This window comes from Perca flavescens, chromosome 2 (genome assembly GCF_004354835.1).
Source record: "Perca flavescens isolate YP-PL-M2 chromosome 2, PFLA_1.0, whole genome shotgun sequence".
Taxonomy (NCBI): Eukaryota; Metazoa; Chordata; class Actinopteri; order Perciformes; family Percidae; genus Perca; species Perca flavescens.
The window spans coordinates 7,471,690-7,495,838 of NC_041332.1; positions in this window are offsets into that span (position 1 = coordinate 7,471,690).

Consider the following 24,149-nt stretch of genomic DNA (forward strand, 5'->3'; position numbering starts at 1 on the left):
AACACGTGGTTAAAGGTGCACTATGAGTTCCTGTACGGTTTCAGCACAATTCAATTTTTGTCTCAAATTGTAGGCATCTTCTCCTTGATCCGCTAGCTGCGTGCTCCCTGAACACACCATGAAAAAGCCTGGTCTCGGGAGACAACACAGGGGCCGTAAAAGTCAAACAAACACTAGGGGCACAGGCTGTGCACCAAAATACAACAAACCACGTTCCAGCCTATCACTGACAAGATGGTTGGGGGAGGGGGTGTTGGGTTTAGTGACAGCTAGTCAGTTAGTCATGACAGTTACGGAAACATGGGGGGAGGGGCAAGTTTGCTCTGTCTTGTTTGGTATTTACGTGGAACGTCAACCGAAGTGATGTCATGCAAGAACTCATAGTGCACCTTTAACGCTGTGAGCCGTCGCAGTTTAGTTTCATTTCGGCACAAAAACTTAGTTATGATTAGAAAAAGGTCAAGGTTTGGGTTAAAATAAGACGTTACTTAAAGGGTAACTACAGTTTTTTTCAACCTGGACCCTGTTTTCCTGTTTTTGTGTCTAAGTGACTGATGGGAACAACAATCTCTGACATCGTTCCAGTATTAAGGGAGATCGCTGCAGTCGGCAGCGGAGAAACAAGCTACAATGTAAGTTAACAGGGCAGTTGTCCAGCTTGTATTTACCTTCACAAAAGTGCTTGTTTTGCCGCCGACAGGCTGAGATTAATATTCTAACAATATGTCTGACAACATTATGGAAAGGATTTCTAAGGAGGTGGACCTTTCTGTTAAAGAGTAAGATCCTATTTTTAAACATGAAAACATCTGCGAAATTGCATTTGCTAAACCCAACAGACTCCATGTAAATAAACAGTAATTTTAGCGTCATAAAATACTCTTCATTCAAAGTCGACAGAAACAAAATAAAACTATGAAAGGCCGTTTTGGGTCGTCTTTACAATTTTCCAACCATCACAACTCTAGTTTTAGTTGAAATAAACACATAATTTAACAATTTACATGGCTCTGTACACGCTAAAAGTATTGTTTTTTTAAATGGAGTCTGGTGGGTTTAGCGCTGGCGACTTCAGAGCAGTTTCTGGTTAAACAGAAAGGTCTCAAAGGTTTTAAAGGTCTATCTCCTTCCCATAATGTTGTCAGACACTTAGAATAATAATCTGAGTCTTTCAGTGGCAAAAAAAAATAAATTGACGATGCACAATTGCCCCATAGGGTTACATTGGAGCCCGGTCTGTGGCTGCCGGATACAGCGTTCATGCTTAATAGCGGACCAGTGTCAAAGATTGTTGTTCCCAGTGTCACTTACACGTAGGAAAATGGGATCCAGGTTAAGTGAAAAACGGTAGGTACCCTTTAACTTCCGTTTATGCATAATGTGATGCAGAACGCGACGTAGCACCACTATTAAAGGTAAAAATAATTCGTAATTGCTGCTTGAACAAACAACCTATAGGAGCACTCCCTGATGAGTGATGACACGACCGACCAACTCACTGCCTTCCTTCCTTCATCTGCACTGGGCTCAGTTTTAGGCACAACAGCTGATTTCAAATATCAGGAAGACGGAAAGTAAAACGCTAGATGTACCTTCATCTGCATTAAAGCTTTTAAAATGATACAGTTATTCAGGAAACGTTTTGATTTTTAACAACAGAAGGATAACAAAAGAAAATGAAATGGTTCACGTCCCACATTATCTAGCTATCACGGTTTTATTTTGAAATGCACCGTACTTCAGATTTAGTTAAAGGGGGCACTCCACCAACCCTGGTGACGTCAGAATACTTCAACATTTGTAACATAAGGTATGTGCTACAAACATACAAAGACATCGGGTTTGGAAGGGTCTAATCCATTAGGATCTGAGCATGAAACCTAACTCACCCTAGAGACTAAAAGTCCGGATATCTCGGCCTCTGCTGCTTCAGTTTTGACCATTCTTTATAAAGCCTACAGAAGAATATGATTATTGCAAAACAGATATCACCATGAAAACCTTCCCCAGTTCTAGAGACACAAATAGACAACGTTTAGTCAAATAAATTAGCCCAAAATCTCAAAACTGACCAGCAAATGAAAAAAAAACAGGGGCAATTCTAGGATCAGACCTTTAAGGTTTCTGTTAACCCTTTCCTTGACTGGGTTACAGGTGCACAGCATCGGAGACAGTGACTCAGGATATTAAACCTGTTTTAAGACCTTTGAACCTGTAATTGTTTGTCCTCTGTCACTAACAGACAAGTTCGCAAACTCTCACTTGAAGCACCAAAATTAATTTAAAAAAAGGGGGGGGGGCTGAGATTAAATTGGGCTTGAGCCCCCCTAAAAAGGGTCTAAAATTGCCCATGTCTGCCGTGTCTGGCTTAAACTATCTCTTGGAAGTCCTCCAACCGTTCAGAAGTATAATACTAAACTAAACTTGAAGGGGGGTATTTGTTAGGCTATTAAAAGAATGTACAGCACTGGTCTCTGATTGGCTGAAGGGAGCAGTCTCGCTCATGTGTGGAGGTTTCTCTAGTTTAGCTCCTGATTAAATGGATTCCAGTAATCGTTGATCAAAGGGACCCAATCAGGACCAAGTCCACGGGTGATACCTTTACCGGAGTTACTGTGCGGAAGGGATTCATTTTTGAAAATCTTAATTTTTTTTAATTTGAAATTGGTTGGAACAAAGTAATTGAGTCATTCTGGCCCTAGGGACGCTTGCTCAGTTGGTATCTACGTTATCTTATTTTACACAAACTGAAATTAATTTCCTAAAAACAGGCCACCTTCAATTGTGAGTTCCCAATATTGTAAAGACAATCTAAGACCCACTTATGTGTTTTTAAACGCATCTCACAGTCTTCACTCAGCGAATGGAGCAGGCTCAGGTGTCACAACTGACCTACATGTTCTACATTTTACAGTTCTTATCAAAGTTACGTGTTCAGTCAGGAGTTTTATTATTTTTTTATTTCCAAAAGCCTAATTTGGCTTGAAAGGGTAGGGCTGCTCAATTATGGAAAAAAAAAAAATCACGATTATTTCAGTCAATATTGAAATCACAATAATTTAACACGATTACTCGTTGACTATTGGAAAGATGTTGTAATTATTGAACTTAAAAAACAGTGGAAAAAGTTAAATAAATCAACAGTAAAAAAAAAACACATACAACTGTGAAATTTTCCTCAATACTTGTCCTATTTAAACTTTATTGTTTCATTCAGAACACAAGAGAAAATAAAGAGTTTACTTGCAAAACGTAATGAGCTAAATAATTGTTTTTCTCGATTATTCTGTTTTTGTGATCATCGGGAGCCAAAATCATAATCACGATTACATTTCGATTACTTGCACTATGAAAGGGTAAATTTAGGTTATAAGTAAAAACACAAGTAATCGTTCACCTCCAGTTGCAAATGAACTGAAAAACTACCGTTGCCAGAAATAATCTCTCCAAAATCAAATCTAGATAATGTGGGACCTATTGAACAAACCCCCTGACACGCGTGTTGTATGTTTCCCACGGGGCGTCGGCCCCGTTTCTGCACCTTTAAAACACTCGACGAGCATCTGAACACTGAAACCTGTTTTCACTAAGCCATAATATCACTTTGGGTGTTTTCTGTTGAATTTGTTGCAAGATGATGTCACGTGAAAAGAACCAGTATTTGTTTTTGTTTTTCTAAAATGGAAATGAATCCAGAGAGGAACAATAAAGAAAGAAAAAAATGCATGAAATTCAACTGGATTACGAGCTTTTTTTTCCTCCATTTTGTGGTTTTTGCCCGAGCAGATGTGCACTGTAAACCTCACAGTATCTTACAGTTTACATACTGTAAATGGCAATGCATTGTGGGAGAAAATCATAATATTACAGCACTATCTCCGAGTGTTACACAGTTATAGTTATGGAGAGCCAAAGTCACGCCCTTCTACTTCCAGTCCATGGGACCTTAATTCGGAAAAAAATATGAACGAGAGTCAATGGAGAGATAATAATTATTTTTTGTCCCGTTTGAATTGAGCCATGGATTACAAATATGATGTTCGTCAATTTAAAACATTATTTTTCAACTGAAAATACGTAATTAGAAAGACTACAAACTTCATGGATGACGTCTCGCTGAAGCTACGATGTCTGTGTATGGTACCGGGAATGTAACGTTACTCTAATGAGCAGAGGATCTCGCTTGTTCTTTTACTTATCTGCTGAAAACTCTTCACTGGATAAAACACAGCAGTTAAGATAACGTTACATGTGTTGTGGAACAGAGCTAAGCTAGCTAGCGAGCAAGTTGAGCATCAAGCTAGGTGACGTAAATTGCGTGAGACGGGAGCATAAACAGTATATAATGGACCAATAGACCCTGTTGCTCTGGACGGAGACCAGTGAAGGCTATTAGAAGCACTTTTCCGGTGATGGCCAGCTTTACTGCACAGCCTCCAACTGAGAGAATCTGACGTGAGCAACGTGTCTGAAAGTTGTAAGTCTTCTGGTAGCAGTGCCGAGAGAAATCTCAATCATTCCCAATCTTACAGATACGGAGAGTGTAGGTGTATGTAAGGAGATAACATGGGCACAGGCTAATTATTGCTAACTAACATGCTAGTTAACATTAGTAATTAAACTTAAACAGCTCATGTAAGTCGAAACTGCCTGCGAGCTTCTCCTGTACTATACGGTAATACCTCTACTGTGTGACAGTAAGTTTCGTGGTTATGACCCAATCATTAACCTATTTTTACAAAAACGTCTGCTACGGAGCCATAACGTGAGGTACAAGGTAATGGAGCCTTTTATACATTGTCGTGTTTCTTTGGAACTAAACAACGGACAAATACAGTCTTCAAACATTTCTGATGTAAAGTTATTCGCAGTCAAGTGACGTAAAAAAAAAATGGCGGTCAGCGGAATGCTAACAGGAGGTGATGGCCAGTTAGCAACAAAATGGCGCCATAGATGGCTCGAGTTCTGAAGCGAAGCTTACCCCCTTGGACGGGAGATGTAGTTCACAGGGAGATGTAGTTCACTGGGAGATGTAGTGCACTGAGCGGTTTCACACTAAACTAAGTGGTACTAAGACAAACCTACGGCTAACTGAGACTTTCTTCGGTTGAAAGATTATCTTTTAAATTGACGAACATCATATGTGTAATCCATGGCTCAATTCCAACGGGATAAAAAAAATAATTTGCCTCTCCCCGTTCACTACCGTTCATATTTTTTCCGAGTTAAGGTCCCATGAGGTCCACCGGAAGGGGGCGGGACATCGGCTCTCTATTTACTGTAAATACCAATGCATCTTGGGAAAATAAAGGAAAAGGTGGGAATATTGCTGCGTTCCAGACACAGTTTTTAGCCCGTAAATTACAACTTCAAGTCACGACTCACGACTTGGTAGCGTTCCAGGGTTCAGGTTAGGCTACCTAACGTTACCGTTAGCTAGTGGCGATGCTGACGTTAGCTAGCGGCTACCTACCATTGACGTTAGCTAGCGTTAGCTGATACTAGCGATTTCTAGTCACCAACATATTTTGGGCTTCATTTAATAAACATAACCTGTAGTAGTACACACTCGTATGTGTATTGTTTTGATTACAATGTGCGGAATTACTTTACGTTGCCTATTTATGTCTATTTATTTGTATTTCTCACTGTTAATCACCGGCGTCTGTACAGCATCAACAGGGGTCGCCATTGTTGTTTATGTGTGTGTGACGTCAAAAACTGTAACTGGGAGTACAACCATCTGGTACGAGTTGACGAAAGTAAGTTAGGGGTTTGACTGCCATTCCAGGGCACTTTCACTTTCACGAGTTACGGGCTGCCTGGAACGCAGCATTACACTGCAGCCAGTGTATTACTGTAAATTCAAATATGGTAAGAAACTGTCTATTTACAGTAAAATAACTTAAGTTTAAAATCAGAATGCCTACTGTAAATATAAATAAACAGTAGTTTACTGGTGAAGCTGCTGCCGGTATATCACAGTAATATGGTGAAACATTTTACAGTGTGAGTGTGAGAGGCCGCTGGGAGAAACACTGAAACCGCAGAACAATGAAAGGCACACACACACACACACACACAACCACAAGTCTGCGCGCGCACACACACACACACACACACACACACACACACACACACACACACACACAGTATGGAAGGATTTTGAACTCTGATCACACATCTTGGCAGGTCTAGTGATTATTTGTGGAGCTGGGCTGTCAGAACAACCCCTCCCCCCCACCCCCCACCCACTCTCTGCTGCGCTGTCACTAAAATAGCTTTAAGGTGTGTTTAGGTTGGACTTTGACCCCTCCGCCTATTCCGTCTCCTTGGCAACCGTCCACAGTTCCCTTAATTTGTATCATCTCAATTCCAAGTGCTGCAGCAGTTTTGCCCGTTTGCCCCTAATCATAGAGCCTGTTGCCATTGCAAAGTATTTAAATATGCTCTGCAGATCATCTTTACCTAACGCACCACAAGTGGCAGCTGTGTTTTCTTTTGTTCCTCGGCCAAAAATAAATGTATTCTTCGCTGCCCTAACCCCGTGCTTCATATCTGACTCACTTTTTAAGAAAAATCTCATTTTCCAATGTATGATTTCACATCGTCTCATCCCCTCCTATTCTTCCCACCTGATTCCACAGGGACGGAGCTCTTATTTTCTATTTCATGCCTTCCTTAAAGAGAGAAGGCGTTGTCTGTTATCTTATCAGCGGAGCTTCACGGCTCCCAAAAGCTTTGGCCGTGTTTAGAGAGGAAGTGCACGCAGCATACTGATAAGAGAGGCCCATCAGCCACTGCAGGGAAACCCACTGTCACTGCACACACAACTGCAAGAAATAAAAAATTGCCATTATCACAAAAATAAAAAAAATAAAGAAGAAGAGACACACACCCAGCGCAGATTTTTGCCTGGTTTTAATTGCTCTGGGTTCCCAGCGCTCACAATGGCACATTTGGGAGTTTGTGTGTGTGTGAGTGTCAACATGCACGCATGAGTGCGTTGGGGGAGGTATATAATATTCATCTGCTAGAAAGGAATTCAGCAGCTCTTACTTTTCCACTCTGAGCTGCTGTTAAGAACACCGATTTTACACGGAAATGTCTGTCCAAAATCCTGTAATTTCATGGTGCACGCATTATGACCAATTGGAGTGGTTGTTTAAATTTAATATTTATAAATTGGCGACTTTTGTTTCTGAAGCTTGGCAGAAAAAAAAAGACTAGAAGGTTTATTTGGGTTAAGGTATGTGGTTATTTTGGGATCTGGTCCTTTGTCCTGGGTAATGGTGTCATGTAAGCCCGTGCGGGCTGGGCTTGGTATGCTGCGTTCAAGGCAACCCGTAGCTCGTGTTTTCACAACCTTCTAGCCGTGAAAGTGGCCTGGAACTCGTCAACTCGTGAACTCGTACCAGATGGTTGTACTCCCAGTTACAGTTTTTGACGTCACACACACATAAACAACAATGGCGACCCCTGTTGATGCTGTACAGACGCCGGTGATTAACGGTGAGAAATAGAAATAAATAGAAATAAATAGGCAACGTAAAGTAATTCCGCACATTGTAATCAAAATCATACACATCAAGTGTGTACTACTACAGGTTATGTTTATTAAATGAAGCCCAAAATATGTCGCCAACTAGAAATCGCTAGTATCAGCTAACGCTAGCTAACGTCAAAGGTAGGTAGCCGCTAGCTAACGTCAACGGTAGGTAGCCGCTAGCTAACGCTAGCTACAAGGGTTTGTGGTGACTTTGCCTGGAACGCTACCAAGTCGTGAGTCGTGACTTGAAGTCGTAACTTACGGGCTAAAAATTGTGTCTGGAACGCAGCATTATATTGTATGCATGACACAATAATAAAAAAAATAATATTCATTCATTCATATTGATTAAAAAATATATATATATATTATTGATTTAACTATAAAACCTTTTGAAAAAAACAAAAACAACAGAAGACAGAAAACTTTATATTATGATAATTTATTTGAATGAAATTGAAAACTTTTCATGGACCACACTTTGAGAATCACTGCTGTCAAATATTCTCAGGAAGATTTGGTTATTTTCTCATTTTAAACTGAATATAATTCTAAATAAATGGACAAAAACAAGTACTTTAAATATTTTGTAGAAATTTTGTGGTAGTGAAAATAATCATTGGTTGTGGTTTTACAACATTTAGACCGCCGAACATCAAATATCAAATTGTAATTCCCCCACTGGGGATTAATAAAAAGTATAAATTAAATGAAAGATCCTTCATTATTCACCATTATCATCCACTAAATTAGCATATTTCCATGACTGACCGATGACAGGAATGACCAAAAGATCTTTGAATTGTGCACAGCATTCCTTACATAGGGTAATCTGAAGGGTGAAAGGTTTAAGACACAGCTTTAATCTCATTAAACCAGCAATAGTTTAGAAATTGTGGGAATGAACACATTAGGTTGAAGAGTCATTTTGCATTCATATGATTTTGGAAAATAGGATTATAAAGAGCCACAAAATTCAGACCAGTCAGGTTCCTTTCTTACAGTTCTCCCTCAGGCAAGTCATCAAAGCACATCTTCATTTTAAGAGCAGAACACATTCATTTTATGGTTATATTTTAACATTTCAACATGCCACCGCCTTCTCGCTGCAGGTGCTTCAGGCACAGAAGGAAATTAGAAGAAAAAAAAAAAAAAAAAAAAAAAAGAGTAGCGCGTGAGCAGATTGAAGGAGGGCGAGAGGGATGGAGTCGCATGTGTTAATGTTGCAGAGGATGAATAACACAAAGACCTGAGGAGAGGAGGAGGAGGAGGAGGAGGAGGAGGTGGTACCGAGGGACGTGAAGACATGATCTACTTATTCAACATTTTGAGACCCATCAAGGAAAAAAATCCACACTTTGATGCTCAGACATCTGCAGTGTTCAGTGGATCCCAGCACCATGTTTTCGTGAGACATGTGTTTGAACTTCAGAATGGGCCTTCAGGGTTACAGTTGTGGCTGGAGAGGAAGATGGTGAGAGCAGAGTCAAAGGTCTGCAGAACCGCACCTTCGAATTCAAAGTCCAGCAGGCTCAGTGGTGTTTTAAGCCCCCAACGTCGCCTTCCAGGCAGTCCTGCGAGCATCAAAACTAACTGAATTACGTGGCTGGGTTGGCTCAGTGGGTAGAGCAGGCGCATATATACATATATACTGACTAAAAAAAAACAACTGAATTACTTTTTCTCAGATCTAATGATTGTAGTTCTTTAGCAAGTTTTGTGTTTAAGCTTTTTGAGTGTTATTTATTTATTATATATCCGCTCTAGTTTTTTCCAATGTTTTAGACACAGATGTGGTAATAATAATGGTCCAAAATAGTAGTAGAAGTAGTTTATTTGAACATGTAAAAAAATTATATATATATATATATATATACATACATACATACATATATTAAATTAAAATGACAGATAAATAAAGACATGTACTTCTCTGCACAATCTACCAAAATTATTTAAGTAATTCAAATAAGAAATTCCCATGTTCAAAAAGGAGTAAGAATAAGTCCATAAACAAGTCCTACCCACTTTCTCTATTTTTATCCTTTAGTTAAATACAAAAACATTCAACACAATTCTTCTTTACATACACGTACACCGTATATCTACCTACCTACAGCTCACATATACCCATGCATACACAGGCACAGATGCATACACACACATTTCTTCCTGCCTTTCTTTTCCATCTATCTTCTTCCTTTCTGTCTATCTATAGTAAATCAAATAATAACACATCTACTAGACTTAGTATATAGGTCCAGGAACCATACAGTCAGTATACAATACTATCACCTGGAGTCCTTTTCCTATCCATTCAATATATTCATTTTAAATAGTCTCTTGAAATTGCTCATTGTTGTACATGATTTCACCTCTTCACTGCAGCTGTTCCATAACATTAACTACTTTGGTTGGGATGCAGTGGTATTTAGCATTTGTTCTTATAAGTTGCTTTTGAAAGAGAAATGTTCCTCTTAAGTTATGCTTGCTCGCTCTCATATGAAACAACCCCTGGATACTGTTCAATAGCTGTTGATTGTTTACTTCATACATTTGCAAAATTATGGGAAAATGCATTTTTCTCTATTGAAAAACGTAACCTTTTCTTGAGGAAACGACAAATCTGGCTACACCTCGTCATTGGTTGGATGTCCAAAAAAGCGCTCGACGTAGGGACTTTTTTCACAACTTTTTTGAAAGGATTATAAAAAAAGAAGCCAAGAGAGCACGGCCTAAGAGATGAAACAAGCTACCATTCATTTAGACCGCAAACAATCCTCAATTTGCTAACAAATCCTTAAATACACTCCCAATTCACATTCAACTTTTGAGATTTTAAAACAAGAAATGTCACGTTTTAATTTCAAAGGGGTGAATATCAGAACAAATCAACTCTGATACATGGTTTTCAAAGTAAAAGATTTCAACATTAAGTATTCAGTGGCTGTTCACAGTTAAATGCTTAATGTCTCTTATTTGCTTCCACAGTATTTGCTCTCCTTATTTGCATCATTATAACATGTCTTTGCTTATTTAAAGCAGACCGCAATCATTCATCATGAGGTAAACTAAGGTACAGGTTGTTTGAACAATCAATGCTGATTTTTTTTCTTCGTGTCTCCGCTAAAGACGGTCTCCATTTGAGACAAAAAAAATTAAAAATAGGTCATGCAGCTGCTCAATTATGCTTAATTTTAGATCTGCAAACGCCCAGTTTGACTAGCGGTTAATCAGGTTGTCGTTAACGTCGTAGCTCTCTGATTCAAGACTCAAGTCTGCAAGCAACATCACATCTATAAAATCCTTCTCCAAATACATAAAACACTGGTCACTGACTAATCAAATATGCTGCCATAATCCAGAATAATGTGTTTGTCTTTACCGCTCCAGTAGTGTCTCTGTGTGTGCTTATGTGTTGCTGATGTGTCCTAATGTGTGTATATGCACTTTTACCTGCGTCTACTGTGTATGGTACTTGTGTTGTTTCTTGGTTCATGTGTATTTGTTGTATTGTTGTAGTGTATCTATTGTTTTTAAGCCATCAACCTGCTAGGGACTGCAGATGAAAATCAGCCTGTATGGCTAAATCTGGCACATTTCCATGTTGGACTCTGTACTCACATTAATGTGAGTTGTCCCTTTTAAATAAAGAAATAAAAAAAATAAAAATAAAGAGCCTGTATAATGCATAATGTTTACCTACAGTTGGCCTGTTAACTGGCCCAGGTATGCTTCATGCAGTCCATCAGCTATCTGTTTTTGTTTTCTCTTTCTATGTTCACTCCTCAATCTGATCCACTCTCTCTGTTCTCTTTTACATATTTTTAACTATTTTTGTTGTGTGAGTAGTCATATTAGGCGCGGATAAAGAATGCTACCTAGTAGCCTGGCAGACTTCGACGTGTTCACCTATCACAGACGGGTGTTAACGTTACGGCGTCCACATACTTTCACCGGATTTTAAGTTCACAGCCAAGAGAAGAGAAGTCCCCGGCTCGCTCTCTGAGCAGGTTTACCATCGCTTTTCTCACATTAAGGCTTAGATGAGTGGAAGGCCAAAATGGAGAGCAAAAGATACCTTTTTATTTTTATCTGGCTTATTATGGACGAAGTCTCAGAGAGAGAGAGAGAGAGAGAGAGAGAGAGGGAGGGAATGAGTGTGGTGTGAGTCAGGCAGCAGCAGCTAACCACATGGAAGAAAAAAAGAGGAGAGAGGGAGGAGGGAAAAGATGGGAAGGCAAAAAGGGGGGGGGGGGGGGATCTGGGAATCTTTTAAGCTTGGTTTTAATCTGGGTCGCTGCCAGAAAAGTAGAGAGAAGACCGAGAGGGAGAGAGGGACTGGGAATTACATGCTACACTACACAGAGAGGTCACCACATCGCCATATCGCCTGGAGAGAGAGAGAGGGGGGAGAGAGAGAGAGAGAGAGAGAGAGAGAGAGAGGGGGGGGCAAAAGAGAGAGAGGGGGAGAGAGAGAGAGAGAGAGAGAGAGAGAGGGGGGGCAAAAGAGAGAGAGGGGTAGAGAGAGAGAGGAGGGAGAGGGAGAGGGAGAGAGAGAGAGGGGGGGAGAGGGAGAGAGCGAGAGAGAGAGCAAGCGTTTGTTTTCATATTTGCTATATTGATTTCTATATTTATCCATATGTCCATCCTAATATTGTGGTAATGTTCATCTAACTGCTTATTGTGTTCGGTCGGAATATTTGTAGGAAAATGCACATTGCTTTGGCAACATTGTTACTGAAACATTCATGCCAATAAAGCCCCCGAGAGAGAGAGAGAGAGAGAGAGAGAGGAGAGATGATGGAGGGAAGAGGAGGAGGAGACTGCTGTGGAGGGACGATGAAGGAAACGAGAGGGGGAAGGAGTGTTTGTGGGGAGATCTCTCCCTGATCGTCCCTGTGATCGGGGGAGGGATGTAACCAAGTACATTTACTCAAGTCCTGTACTTAGGTACACATTTAAGGTACTTGTCCTTTACTTGAGTCTTTTCTTTTCTACTTCTACTCCGCTACATCTCAGACAGAAATATTGTATTTTTTACTCCACTACATTCATCTGACAGCTTCAGTTACGTGTTACTTTACCAATTAGGATTTCTGCACAAAAAAAAACACTCGTAGTTAGCCAGCTAACAACGATTAGCCGATTAAACACCGAGTTGATTGACAGATCTGTTTGGGTCGTTTCCAGTTTCTAAAATGTGAGGATTTTTCTGCATTGACTACTTAATATTTTAAGTACATTTCTCTGATGATACTTACAGACTTTGACTTAAGTAATAATTTCAATGGGGGAAAATTTTTGGTTACACTTTACTTTAAGTTTTCTACATAAGAGTGACATGACACTGTCATGAACGTGTCATAAAACATTATAAACAAGTCATAAAACGTTATGACATAACTCTTTTTTAGTAAGTGTCATTCGGTTTTGTCATGACACGTTAGGGTTAGGGTTCATGTGTCATGACTGTGTCATGACAGTGTCATGACAGTGTCATGTGAGTGTCATGTGAGTGTCATGTATTCATGACAGTGTCATGTCACTCTTATGTAGAAAACTTAAAGTAATGTCTTACCAAATTTTTTTGTTACAGTGTGGTATTAGTACTTTTACTTAAGTAAGGGATCTGAATACTTCCTCCACCACTGGCCTGTGACGCTGCAGCGCTCAGGGCAGCTTTTGCTGACTTGCTACTCGCTCCCACACCCCCCACCTCCCCTCCCCCCCTCTGTGCGCCCACGGGGAGCATTGGCATAACAGGCCTCGGGGGGAGGGGGGGGGGATGCCCTTGCCGCAGAGCAGGCAGCGCAGTGGGGCGCGGTGCCGCCATGTGGCCGCTGGCACAAACTGCAACTCAAGAGTAAGAATGAAGGAAGATCAAAGCCAAGAACAGTCCAAAAATGACGGTGCCCTTTAGTTTCTGTTCAAATAACACGCAATTTTATTCCAGAAAATTGTGGAATTAAAACATCTTTTGTTACACACATTATGACTTTCTTTGGTTTCAAAAAATACTTATTCCACACAAGAGGCTAGAGTTGAAAAGTTTTATCGATTAGTTGTCAACTACAACATTTTTATGAAAAAATTCTCCGATTGCAGCTTCTTAAATGTGAATATTGTTCTAGTGTCTTCTCTCCTCTGTGACAGGAAACTGAATATCTTTTGAGTTGGGGACAAAACAAGACATTTGAGGACGTCTTCTCGGGTTTTTTGGGAAACGCTGATCTCTGTATAAAATATCAGAAAATTCTGAAAAATGTTGATCCCAAAATCCAAGACAACCTCACCTGAAACGTCTTTTCAACATGTCCTTTTATCAAATTTGGTAAATTCTTATCGATGCTATAACATTTTATAGAACACCCAAATTCAATGAAAGTAGTGAACTGATAATTTATTTTACTTATATACACTACTGGTCAAATGTTTGGGGTCACTTATAAATTTCCATTCCACTCCATTCCAGACCGAATACCAGCTGAGATCAGTTGCATTGTTTTTTTAATCAGAGCAGCAGTTTTCAGATTACATTATGTGATTACATAATTGCAAAATGGTTCTTGACTGTTGTAGACAGAAGTGGCTGAAGAAATGCTTGAAATCCATGTTTTTTGGTCTAAACGTCATACCCAAATTAAAAGTGGTACAGCTCCCATATACTTTGACACTCAGGGGTGTGCCTGATATCATTGGAAAGGTGATTGATGTGGGTGTGTTTGTGTATTTGAGAATTGTTGTATTTTGTAGTTTTTGGGCTTTTTTCTTTGCACTTTTCAAATGGAAATAAAAAAACGCACAGACATATCTGTAGAAAGAAATCATATAAAATCCATTTTTTGAGTCTTTTGGTGTCTGGATTGTTTCTGTAGTAAGCTGAGACATGTGGCTAATGCCCTGTGGCGTCTGTCACCTGTCAAATGTGTTTACAGCAGTGTATTCTAATCACTTTACAGATGTATGACTTGGACGGAAATAAAACACCTCCATTCTAGCCTCTGTAACTCTGTGTCAGTAAGGCCTAGAATCGCCCTGACACTTGTAACAAAAACTTGAGAATGTTTCCTTTCCAATGACACACCCCTGAGTGTCAAAGTATATGGGAGCTGTACCACTTTTAATTTGAGTAGGACGTTTAGACCAAAAAACATGGATTTCAAGCATTTCTTCAGCCACTTCTTTCTACAACAGTTGAGAACCCTTTAGCAATTATGTAAGCACATAATGTAATCTGAAAACTGCTGTTCTGATTAAAAAAACAATGCAACTGATCTCAGCTGGTATTCTGTCTGGAATGGAAATTTATAAGTGACCCCAGACTTTTGACCGGTATATATACACACACACACACACACACACACACACACACACACACACTTTTTCAACGTATTCATGCATTCCTCCGAATGATTTGTCAACCGGAAGACGTTTGCTCAATAATTTTGTGGTGTCTTGTAATCCCATGTGGGATGGGCCAAATGTTTGGCATGACACAGAAATCAAATTAAACTAACAAAACTGACTAACTATATATTATTTTATTATTGCGTATATCTATATGACTCTATCAATCAACTGACGCAACCCAAGTAACACACTCGCCTACTTATGGGGGACGGAGGGAACCGACATTGAAAGTGAAGGGGATACGCACAACCGGCGCAACGTCATAGAATGTCTCTGAACAGATTCACGCCCACTTTTAGGGGAAAACAATCCCGCGTTCCCCATAGACGACAACAGCGTAACGACAGAGGAGGTGTAAATCGCTCCAAACTTTTACTTTAAACAAACTGTTTTGAATTAATAAGTATGCCAAAACATTGCTGAGTAGTCTGTTGTTCCTATGAGAGGGAAGAATCGCGCTCTCACATCAGGAGAGAAACAGCTGTTGTGTAGCGGGTTAATCGAGTCTTTCACACTGATCTATGAGGCTCATAAGAAACGTGAATATTGTCAGTCAGTGTGGTAAATGATGCTGGTGACAGTTACTACTACGTAACGTTAGCTTTAGTGGGAAGCTGCTAACAGTTTAGCAGCATCAGACTGTCGTCTCCAACTAAATCTCAGCTTATACATCGAACAGTTGGTTATTAATAACAGGTTGATTAATTACAGACGACACTCAGCGTTACAATAGTGATTTAATCAGATATGTATTTCTACATTTGCGGCCACCGTGTTGGGTCATTGATCTACTGATACAGGGGAAGACATTACGGCAGTCAACCTTAGTTTATGAAGGTATTGTGAATGCTCAGGTTCAGGCAAGGTTATACAGTAAACACTAGACATGTGTATAAAACAAACCATCTGTTTAACAAGAAAGAAATCCACACACATTTGTCAAAATTATGATCCAAACACACGTCAAATTGCATTGACTTCTATGGGACCGTCCGTTTTCTATCGCCCAAAAGGGGGCGCGGCCTTAAGTTTTAGCGAAGTACCCGTATGTGCCGGTTGTGCGTATGTGTCCCGCCCCCCGTACCCCGTGTCCACTACGCCCATGAATGTACTAAATTACGTTCCACCACTGTCAAAATGCATCCAGGGATGGGTCAAAGGAAAACGCTGGACTGTTCTAAAGTGACCAGCGGGGCCACACGGAATCTGTGGACGCAGAATTTCACAGAATATCCCGCAGATTTTAAACAAATTTAAAGAATTAAAACCCATGTTAACACATCTCCGCCCCCTAGCAGAAAACAGTCCACTAAATTCTGCAGATTTTCATTCTGGATCAATGCTAAAAACTGTAAAGAAAGTACGCAGATTCTGTTTGGGTCTGGGACCAGCAATGAGTCCATCCGGATCTGAATCCTATTGAAGAGACTAATAAATATACTTTGACTTTGAACACGTGCGGCGAGGTCTGAAAAAAGCCGTTGGAAGAAGGCGCCCTTTAAATCTGAAAACAAATTGGAGCCGTTTGCAAAAGAGGAGATGGCCAGGAATTTCACTGAAGTCTACAGGACGCACTTGAAGGCATTTATTTTCTCTAAACGCTATGCTTCCAAATATTAAATATTAAATCTCATTTTTTTGTCAATGCCATTTCTGTTTAATCATTTGAATAGACATAAGTTTAACAAAGTTACTGTGCTATTAACAGTGAAATAAAGAATTCAGGATACTTTTGTACCTTTAGATTATTAAAATTAAGTTGACTGTGAACCCCCACCCACCCCGCGTTTAGCAGCCAAAGAGAAATATAGTAATAACAGAGCTATTCATCCAAAAATCAAAAGCACCGTGACCGCCCTTGACCGCCAGAGTGAATGAAAATAATTGTTCATACTATCAGACAACGTTGGACACACTTTCACTGTTGCCCAGATTTCATGCCTTTTCTATGGTACTTTAGTGCATTTCTATGGCATTCCCAAATAAATCAATTAATATGAACTCATGAGTGGAATGTCTTTCAATCTGAGGACATTCAGAGCCTCATATACCGCTGTCCTGATCTTTAGAAAATGTTGACTGATTTTTTGAATACAGCCTTTTAATTCTCTAAATGTACAAGTGGCCCTGATTTTTTTTATATATTTTACAACGTTTCACTGACTGCGTGTGTGAAGTGAAAGGCGATGCTCGCTCGTAGTGACGAGCAGACAGAACCATCACACACTCTGCAGCTCTACTCAACTTTTTTGTCTCATTAGGTTCATGCAGTAAGTTTTTTTTTTTTTACAGCACATTTACAATATGGTTCAGTCTTGGTGTTTTATCGACCTCAATCTGTGTATCATTAGTTATTTTAAACTAAAACCAAAAAAAAGAAGAAAAAAGAAATCATTGGCTTTCTCATCTCGTTTTTAAATACCATATAAATCATTTTTAGATTCTGGGAACAAAGAAAAAGGGGTACTCAGTATGTCTCAGACTGTATATTGATCTATATGGGATTGAATGTTGTTTCAAATAAGTAGGAAAATTAGTAGAAAAATAGTAAGAAAATTGACTGTAGTCAGTTAGAATGCCTTCTAGATTTAGGTGTTAACCAATGAAGCAACTCATACATCAGGCAATGATGGGTTCTATAAGGACACCTCAGAACAAATCGACAGAGACTGTTATAGGCTACATTGAGAGGGATAAGATTTGTTTCAGAGGTATTCTGATAAATAACATCTGCATAATCCAATATTGGTAATCGAAGCTGTGAGATAATCCTTTTCCTAACCTGTAGTGTAAAACAGTTGATAGAACAATAGTGTTCTCAGACTATAGTTTATTTTCTTAACAACTGAATCAATATGAGGTTTAAAAGAAAGCTGAGAGTCAAGGAAGAGACCAAGATATTTAAATCCCTCCACTTTCTTAAGTTTTGTTCTATCCAAGAAGCGAATTGAACAATTATTAACTGTGTGAAGAGAATTAAATTTAGTTTCGAACACCATGGTATACGATTTCTTCTTATTAAGTAAAAGTTTGTTATGTGAAAAACATTTTTGAACAGCATCAAAATCAGCCTGTAGTGAATGCTCAATATGCAAAATATCTGGTTTGGAGGTGTAGATCACTGTATCATCTGCATATAAATGAATATGACAAGTAAAGCAGGATTGCTGAAGATCATTAATAAAAATAGAGAATAACAAAGGCCCCAGAGATGAGCCTTGAGGTACACCTTTTTCAATAGTTATAAATTTAGACTGACAACCATTATAAGAAACCTACTGGCATATATTGTGAAGGTATGAGTTAAACCATAGTAAAGAACGTCTAGAGAAGCCAATAGCAAAAAGTTTGTCAAGGAGAAAATAGTGATCAACCATGTCGAAAGCCTTTGTCAGATCAATGAAAATTGCACCAGTAGGCATATTATTATATAAATAAGAGAATATATGGTGAGATTCATAAGAGCAGAGGTTGTAGAAAAAATAGGTCTGAATCCAGATTGGTGGGGAGATAGGATATGAAAGTCATTGACATATTGGGATATTTGATTAAAAGTTCGTTTTTCAAAAACCTTTGCTATGCTATTAATGATGGAAATGGGTCTGTAATTATTGAGGTCAGAAGGGTCGCCACCTTTATGCAAAGGGGTAACTTTGGCACATTTCCAGATTGATGGAATTGTGCATGTGGATAAGGAAAGGTTAAACAAGTCAGATATAGGATAAGCAAGAACACGAGAGGCAATTTTAATAAACTTAAACCCCAAACCATCTGGGCCAGCCGCACTACCTGAACTCAATCCACAAATAACCTGCTCGACATCAGCTGGGTGAATTCTGCTAAAGGTGAAGGAACTATGACATATAGGGTTATGTGGTAAGATTTCAGGATAGGTAAAATCAGAGAGCTTTGAGCTGCTGATGGAAGAAAAGTACTGGCTAAAAGCATTGACAATTGTAGAGGAATCAGTGAGATTTTCATTATTGAGTCTAATATGAGAAAAGGAGTTTTTAGTGGGTTTATTAGTTAAACTGTTAATTTTATTCCAAAACTGTTTGGGGTTATTAAAATCATTATATAACTTTGTAGTATTTATTATTTTATAGTATTTTATATGAAATCAAGTCACCAGAGTCCTTTGATAAGCGATATATTTCCCAGGCCTTAACTTTCTGTAGTAAAAATACTAATAAGATCACCATTAATCCATGGTAAGTGTCTACCCTTTACCTTAATTGATTTCCAAGCAACATGTCTATTAATTACATCATTTAGCTCATGTTAACACGTCTCCGCCCTTAATTTTTTTGCCCTAACTTTGACTTTGAACACGCGTGGCGAGATCTGAAAACAGCCAATGGAAGAAGGCGCCCTTTAAATCTGAAAACAAATTGGAGCCGTTTGCAAAAGAGGAGATGGCCAGGAATTTCACTGAAGTCTATAAGGCGCACTTGAAGGCAGTCATTTTCTCTAAAGGCTATGCTTCCAAATATTAAATATTAAATTACTCATTATTTTGTCAATGCCATTTCTGTTTAATCATTTGAATAGACATAAGTTCTGACTTAAAAACAAAGTTGTATCGTATTGTGCAATTAACAGCAAAATATTTGAAAGAATTCAGGATACTTTTGTACCTTTGCATTGTTGAAATTACATTGACTGAGCTTCAAGGCTTTAGGGTCAGACATGCTCTACAAATAATGTCAACAGTTAATACAAGCTATGAAGAAAAAAAAAAACTTCATATATATAATCATCAATAATGATTTCTCTTCTTCTTTTGCCGTCTCTGAAAGAAATGAAAAGTAATGCAGCCAAAGATAAATAGAGTAATAATTATTAGAGTTTTCTTTATTTAGTTTCTTTGGCAAAAATCTAAAGCACCTTGACCGCTCTTGACCGCCAAAGTAAATGAAAATAATATAGTTCATACTATCAGAAATCCTTGGACACATTTTCACCGTTGCACACAGTTCATGCCTTTTCTATGGTACTTTAGTGTATTTCTATGGCATTCCCAAATAAATCAATTAATGTGAACTCATGAGTGGAATGTCTTTCAAACTGAGGATGTTCAGAGCCTCATATACCGCTGTCCTGATCTTTAGAACATGTTGACTGATCTTTTGAATACATCCTTTTAATTCTCTAAATGTACAAGGGGCCCTGCTTTTGTTTATGTATTTTACGTTTCATTGCCTGTGTGTGTCAAGTGAAAGGCGATGCTCGCTCGTAGTGACGAGCACACAGAATCATCACACACTCTGCAGCTCTACTCAACTTTTTTGTCTTGTTTGGTTAATACAAGTTTGGGTTTTTTAGTAATAATAATAATGATAATAATGTATACTTTATTAATCCTTCAAGGGGAAATTACAATGTTTTCACTCTGTTGTTATTACATACATTACACACAGGCCTGAATTACGCACACGCTCAGTACCTCTACATGCCTCTACATGTCAGAGTGGGGCTGCCTATGGAAAGGCACCCTGAGCAGTTGGGGATGCAGTGCCTTGCTCAGGATCACCTTGGCAGTGCCCAGGAGGTGAACTGGTACCTCCCCAGCTACCAGTCCACCACCATACTTTGGTCCACATGGGGACTTGAACCAGCAACCCTCAGGTTCCCAACCCAACGCCCTTACTGACTGAGCTACTGCCACCCCACATTTACAATATGGTTCAGTCTTGGTGTTTTATGGACCTCAATGCGTATTATAACCCCCCACCAAAAAAAATAAAAAAAGAAAGGATAACAACTTTTCAATTTCTGTTTTTGTGCTCAAATTAAAAGGGTGGAAAGGGGTGGAAAATGTAAGAGACATTCATCACACAATATCATTTAGAGCCTGGAAACTAAGCAGCGATTCACTGAAAACTGGGTGGCTGCTGATCGCAACATACTTAAAGAGCTTTCCCTCAGGAGTCTCCTGCACACACAAACATCCGTACTTGATCCAGAGTTTTATTTTTTTTTTTTTGCTAAAAGGGTGCTAATTGGAGTCATGGTTAGATAAAAGCAAAGATGTAAAAAAAAAAAAAAAAAAAAAAAAAAAAGCTGGAAGGCTCTCATTGCCATGGCTACCTGCTACACTTGGGTTTAATTAAAGCAGTAATTGCGGATTTTAACTTTTTCACATCTGAGAGTGCTCCGATGGCTTATTTTACGGCAAACTGTGAATGTGACCTTCGGTTCTGCCTCCTATTAACTATGGCTGATCAGTGGAAACATCGGAATGAACTTCCAACCTTTCCTGTCGACCAGATACACACGTGCTAATCGCTGCAGCCAGAAAAACACCAATAGAGAAGAGGTCTTCTGTGGAAGTGGAAGCCTCCTTATTTGCACTTTATTTACTTTCTGCCGTTATGTGGGGTCAGAAGTGTAAACTGTAAGCACTACATATACATAAGCCCTTATCATTCCCATAATGAAACAATCAGCAGTAAATTAGACAAGTCCTCTAAGGATATACAGTAGGTCATTTATTCCAGTGTTGTAATGGAACCAAGTACACATACGTGATTAGTGTATTTAAGTTGAATTTTCACGTATTTGTTCTCAGGCTTTTCCCTGCCACTGTAAGGTTTAGGTTCAGCACCTAAACTGAATAAATGTAACTAAAAAGATTTTCTCAGATCCAATGACTGGAGTTGGACTTCTTCAGCTTTAAGTTTTGCCTTGAAGTGTTATTTATTTATTATCTGCGCTAGCTTTTCAAACGTTTCGGACACGGATATGGTGAGAGAAGCAAAAATAGCACAAAAGGGACACGCCAAATGGCCGCAGAGACCCAAAACAACGCCAAAGGAAACAAAAATGACCAAAAAGAGAAACAACACGACTACAAAAAGACAAAGTCCCACAAAGAGAGAGCCAAAATGTATGGGGAAATGACCTCTTTTTTTAAATTGAAAAACGCTAATACACAAATACTACACTAATTTCCTCGCATTTCTTCTTTACTTTGTTAATTATATTTCTGGAAAATGTATACTTTTCCACCACTGTATTTTCTCTAAGCATCTTCGTTACTACAAAATAAAAGCAGAAGAAAAATGTTAGATGCATGCTTCATTCCAGTTGGTGACGTAATGCCTGTTTGTTGCCAAGCGCCAAAACTAAAGAAGAAGAGGAAGCATGATGGAAGCCCCCCTGCTGCAGGCTCTGCCGCCAACGTAACAGACGATGACCCCCCCCCTCCAGAAGACAGTGGTGAAGATAACGTTACACTCCTGTGGCCATATTTGTAAGAAATGTTTTTTTACGTTTGACGTGAAGGATTCTGAAAAATTCTGTTTGTTTCTCTTTGTTGATGTCAGACTTTGAATTTGAGGTTTCAGAAGGTGTGGAAACTCTGAACATTCGGCTTTACTATAAAGGAGGCCATAATAAAGTTCAGAATCGAAGATTCTTTTTACTTTTACTTGTAATAATTAAGTGTTTAATATGAGAAATTAACTTTTGATACTTAAGTACAGTAAATATCAGATACTTTAACTAACTGTGAATTTATTTCTCGTATTTTATCTGTTTTAAAATTTGTATTCCTTTTTTTTTCCTTTTTAATGCTTAATGTTTTATGTAAAGCACTTTGAACTGCCCTGTTGCTGAAATTGGCTATATACAGTGGTGTGAAAAAGTGTTTGCCCCCTTCCTCATTTCCTGTTCCTTTGCATGTGTGTCACACTTAAGTGTTTCGGAACATCAAACCAATTTAAACAAAAGTCAAGGACAACACAAGTAAACACAAAATGCAATTTGTAAATGAAGGTGTTTATTATTAAAGGAGAAAAAAAATCCAAACCATCATGGCCCTGTGTGAAAAAGTGATTGCCCCCCTTGTTAAAACATACTATAACTGTGGTTGTCCACACCTGAGTTCAATTTCTCTAGCCACACCCAGGGCTGATTATTGCCACACCTGTTCACAATCAAGGCATCACTTAAATAGGAGCTGCTTGACACAGTAAGGTCCACCAGAAGATCCTTAAAAGCTACACATCATGCCGAGACCCAAAGAAATTCAGGAACAATTGAGAAAGAAAGTAATTGAGATCTATCAGTCTGGAAAGGGTTATAAAGCCATTTCCAAAGCTTTGGGAATCCAGCGAACCACAGTGAGAGCCATTATCCACAAATGGCGAAGACATGGAACAGTGGTGAACCTTCCCAGGAGTGGCCGGCCGCCCAAAATTACCCCAAGAGCGCAGCGACGACTCATCCAAGAGGTCACAAAAGACCCCACAACAACGTCCAAAGAACTGCAGGCCTCACTTGCCTCAGTTAAGGTCAGCGTTCATGCCTCCACCATCAGGAAAAGACTGGGCAAAAATGGCCTGCATGGCAGAGTTCAAGGAGAAAACCACTGCTGAGCAAAAAGAACATCAAAGTTTCTCAATTTCTCCAGAACACATCTTGATGATCCCCAAGACTTTTGGGACAACATTCTGTGGACCGATGAGACAAAAGTGGAACTCTTTGGAAGGTGTGTGTCCAAGTATATCTGGCGTAGAAGGAACACTGCATTTCATAAAAAGAACATTATACCAACTGTAAAATATGGTGGTGGCAGTGTGATGGTCTGGGGCTGTTTTGCTGCTTCAGGACCTGGAAGACTTGCCGTGATAAAAGGAACTATGAATTCTGCTGTCTACCAAGAGATCCTGAAGGAGAATGTCCGACCATCTGTTTGTACTCAAGCTGAAACGAACTTGGGTTCTGCAGCAGGACAATGATCCTAAACACACCAGCAAGTCCACCACGAATGGCTGAAGAAAAACAAAATGAAGACTTTGGAGTGGCCTAGCCAAAGTCCTGACCTGAATCCTATTGAGATGTTGTGGTATGACCTTAAAAAGGCCGTTCATGCTCGAAAACCCTCTAATGTTTGAATTAGGACAATTCTGCAAAGATGAGTGGGCCAAAATTCCTCCAGGACGCTGTAAAAGCCTCATTGCACGTTATCGCAAACGCTTGGTTGCAGTTGTTGCTGCTAAGGGTGGCCCAACCAGTTATTAGGTTTAGGGGCAATCACTTTTCACACAGGGCCATGATGGTTTGGATTTTTTTCTCCTTTAATGATAAACACCTTCATTTACAAATTGCATTTTGTGTTTACTTGTGTTGTCCTTGACTATTGTTTAAATTGGTTTGATGTTCCGAAACACTTAAGTGTGAC